Here is a 5,000-nt window from a genome sequence, read left to right on the forward strand (position 1 = left end):
ATCTTATCTATCTATCTATCTATCTATCTATCTATCTATCTATCTATCTATCTATCGATCTATCTATCTATCTATCTATCTATCTATCTATCTATCTATCTATCTATCTATCTATCTATCTATCACTTTCTTTCTTACTCTCTGTCATTAAACAGAGAGTAAGAAAGAAAGTGATAGATAGATATATAGATAGATAGATAGATAGATAGATAGATAGATAGATAGATAGATAGATAGATAGATAGATAGATAGATAGATAGACAAAACACCCTATCATTTGTTGATCAACGCACATTTTTAGGCTATAGCCTACCAAATCTCTGTCTGTTAAAAGCTCATGCATAAGACAATTTTCTTTATTATCTCTCTCTCTCTCTCTCTCTCTCTCTCTCTCTCTCTCTCTCTATATATATATATATATATATATATATATATATATATATATATATATATATATATATATATTCGTCTTTCTTTCTTTCTTTCTTTCTTCTTTCTTTCTCTTCCTCTGTAAATAACACAAAAAAGACTATTATTTGTAGACTAACGTACATTTTAGGTTATAACCGACCAAGCAGATAAAAGCCCATAAGACCATTTTCATTTTTTCTTTAGTACCTTTCTTTCCCTATGCTTAAGACTGGAATGCCTCTTCTTACTCGTAAATAAGTTTATCTAGTTACTCGACATAAGAACAAGCCCACTGTTCGAATGAACTGGTTCTCGTCGCCTCTCTGTAGATTATCTTACCTTATCTTATCTTATCTTATCTTATTTAAGGCTGCATACAGGACTTATACTTTAAATGCCTTATACAGCAACTCATAATTATATAATTTCAAACAGCGTGTTGTATAACTTGTTTTGTTTTACTTGTAGGTTGTACGTTACTTTTCCTGAAACTTTTCTTCTCATTTTTATTTCCATTATAAGTTGGGGTATTATGTTTTTTTCGATTCCATCTTTCCTCTAGACATTGCCTAAAATGGTTCACCACCATTTCATACGTCTTTTTCATTTTGTTTGTTTGTTCGTTTATAAGCCAATTTGAGACTCTAAGTCAATGTTGGAGGTTAAACATAATTTCGGCAGCAATGGGTTTCTTTCATTTACTTTCTTCCGAAGTTTTATTTGTCATACTTTTTGACTCATTACGTTTATTGTATCGTCATTTATTATTATCAATATTATTATTATTATTATTATTATTATTCTTATCATCATCATCATCATCATCATCATCATCATCATCATCATCATCATCATCATCATATCATATTATCATTATTATATATTATTATCATTATTATTATTATCATATCATTATTATTATTATTATCATTATTATTATTATTATTATTATTATTATTATCATTATTATATATTATTATTATTATTATTATTATTATTATTATTATTATATTATTATTATTTATTATTATTATTTTATTTTATTATTTTAAATATTTTCTTTTTTTTTAAATATATTTAATTTATTAGAAACATTAGCTCAATTTTCAAAACCAATCTCACAGAATTTTCACACTGCAATTTTTTCTCGCGTAAATTACAGCGGAATGTAAGGACACGTGTTAGGCATAGCGTACCATAGATAAAAAGGTAGTCTGTGAAGCGTACCAAGTCAGGCAAGCTGCTTCCAGTGAAAATTTAAATTTCCTGAGGAGAGAGAATGCATTATTTACCTTGAAACTCAATTTGATCGCAGTACTTTTGACTATTTATCCCATCCAGCGTTATTCTTTTTGTTTGTTTGTTGTTTTTTTTCTTTTTGTTCTTGAATGTTTGTATTAAATATAGTAGTCTATGCCTTTGTATTAAATAGTTTACCAACGTCACTCCTATACCTAATATTACATCAACAATTCAATTCGGTTATCAATTTATTATGCCATAACAGCCACTCAAACTAGTATAATACCCACCACCGAGGTACTTCTCATCCCAACCCCACCCACCCCACTCCTACCTTTTTCTGACTTGTAAAATCAACACCACCTCTGCCACTACCTCTATACCATCCCACAAACCTAAAAGGCTCCATACACGCCCGGATATGATCCTGGTCCAGACCCCGATCAGGCAAACTGGGGTGAAAACGCAATGTGTGTGGCCAAATACCTGGCCGATAAACCTAGGTACGGTCCATCGCTCACAAAGCCCGCTTTGCTTAATATTTTTCGAGGCGATTGGCGATCGGGGGCGTGGCAGTATAAAAAATTGGACAATTTTTTTTCGGATTTTCGTTGTTTTGACGTCAGATTCGTGATCAGCGTCGAATTTACAATAGGTTTGATACCAAGAACTATGTTTTTACTCCAAAAATTGATGAAATTAGAAATAAAATTTAATTAATATTGAGGTTATGTGGCCGACAGAACAGTGCTCCTCCCTGTTTTGTGGTATGACTCTCGCTTCCAGATCGGAAGGTTCAGGTTTCGAGACCCGCTCTGCGTTGCGCAGAGTTGAGTCCTTGGAAAATGCTCTTTACTAACATTTTCTCACCGTACTCAGGTGTAAAATGAGTACATGGCCGTTCGTTGAATTTGTTAGGAAAAAATGTCACATCGCCTGACAGGCGTCATGTCTCGTCTTTCAAGTTTAATATTGCTGTTGCCTTGGGACCCCTTGTAAAGCGCTTTGAGCACGTGGATATTGCGCCAAATAAATGCTGTGTTATTATTTTTTTAAAATAATATTTTTATAAATGTTGCGCCAGGAAGAGGTAGATGGCAAAAGTTTCGTTCTTGATCATCGTAAAATTTATAAAGGATTTCATACAAACTAAAAAATAGTTTTCATAATTTTCAATGTAATGATATAATAATATGCCAGTTCTTTTTTTTTTTTTTTTCCTCCTCACCCGTTGACGCGACATGACGGTCGACCTTGACACAGACATTTGGGATTGGCAGATGCCAAAAAGCCTTGACTACGTGATGACAGGGGTGGGCATTGTAACCCTGAATTATACTCTACAAACAACGCCCCCCCCCCCCCCAAAAAAAAAAAGAGCTGTGTGCGTGTGTGTGGTGGCGGTAGTGGTTGGGGGGGGGGGGGGGGGTGCGAATGCGAGTAGTCCCGAGGAGTACCCGTTTCACCTGCCACGGGAACACTGTCGATTTGTTTTATAAATAATAATAATAATAATAATAATAATAATAATAATAATAATAATAATAATAATAATAATAATAATAATAATAATGATAATAATAATAATAATATAATAATAATAATAATAATAATAATAATAATAATAATAATAATAATAATAATAATAATAATAATAATAATAATAATAATAATGACGATAAATAACAAATCTTTATTGTCCACAAAATTGAAAAATTTCCGTGGTCTACGTTGCTTTTAAACTTAAATCGGATTGCAAATGTATGGATGTTATGCGTATTGGAAAAATACTCACGACATCTCCATCGGGTAAAAACATATTAACACACAAAACTGCAAACGCGAACGTTCATTGTCTGATTGATATAACTTAGTGATAAGTTAATTATAAAATGCTGTCTAAAAGCAATAACAACGGTTGACTAACGTCCAATTCATTCCTTCTATTGATGCTCTGTGTTAAATTAAAATACTCACAAAGTCCGCCAGCCAGAAATATCACTCCAGCCCAAAGATCTACATGGAATCTTGAACGTTATAGTCTGATATATTTTAATGAGAACTAATCATAAAAATGGGTGTCTAAAAACAATAAGAATGAGATGAGTGACGTCAATTTGGTTCCTTCTATAAATATCCAAGAACTTTACTCACTCCATCCGCTCTCTCCTCCTTCAATACATATGAATCTATTCTCTCATCACTTTTTTGTGCGGCTATGCATGTGATCTTGTGAAATGACAATCGCCTTTGGATCGGACGGTACTGGATTCGAGTCCCGCTCTGAGTGGCGCATAATTGAGTCCTTGGAAAAGGCTCTTTACTCGCATTCTCTCACCTTGTTCACTGTTAAAATGAGTACCTCGCTGTTTACAGCGTCGTCTCTGTCGGGAAACAATTGCAATATCGCTTAACAGTCATGTCTCGTCTAACATGTTTTTATGTTGGCCAAAGACCCTTATAAAGTGATTTGAGCACCTTTATTGAATATAGCGGTATATATAGCGCAAGTAAATTTTTCTCTCTTTCTCTTTCTCTCTCTCTCTCCCCCCCCCCTCTCTCTCTCCCCTCTCTCTCTCTCTCTCTCTCTCTCTCTCTCTCTCTTATAGCTATTGCTACATATGATGGGAATATCTTGGACGGTTATTGATGCTATGAGTTTAGGTAAAATGCTCACAACATCCACCAGTCGGAAATAACGTACCGTCACACAAAACTACGAGTAACCTTGAACGTTAAAAGTCTGATTGATATAATTTAGTGAGAACTAATTACCAAAATGACTGCCTTAATACAATAACAAAGCGTGGAATGATGTCAATTTCGTTCCTTCAACAGTCTAACTGATATAATTTAGTGAGAAGTAATCACTATTGTGCGCAAGACGAAAGATAGAATAACAGACAGTAACTGGGATCGTAGCCTCACTATTAATTAAAATTTATTTCTAATATCACCAATTTTTGGAGTAAACACACAGTTCTTAGTATCAAACCTATTGTAAATTTGACGCTGATCACGAATCCGACGTGAAAACAGCGAAAATCCGAAAAAAATTGTCCACTTTTTTATACTGCCACGCCCCCGATCGCCGATCGCCTAAAAAAATATCTCCCCGTATGTGGGCAAAAATCATCTGCGATAAACGCAGGGATCGGGTCACAGCGATAGGTCATCCGTCCCGCTACCAGCGGATGTCGGCGTCTATGGGGGGCTTTACACCACCACCACTACACTCTTACACCATTGACCTGGACTCCGGCCAGCTACGGCCAGGCATGTTGCGAAAATGATGTAAGAGTTGCCTCAGCTATGTTTGACTAATTCAGCGTACCAATATCACGAC

This window comes from Berghia stephanieae, chromosome 1, assembly GCF_034508935.2.
Source record: "Berghia stephanieae isolate SIO BIC M18660-M18661 chromosome 1, UCSD_Bste_1.3, whole genome shotgun sequence".
In the NCBI taxonomy this organism is placed as follows: Eukaryota; Metazoa; Mollusca; class Gastropoda; order Nudibranchia; family Aeolidiidae; genus Berghia; species Berghia stephanieae.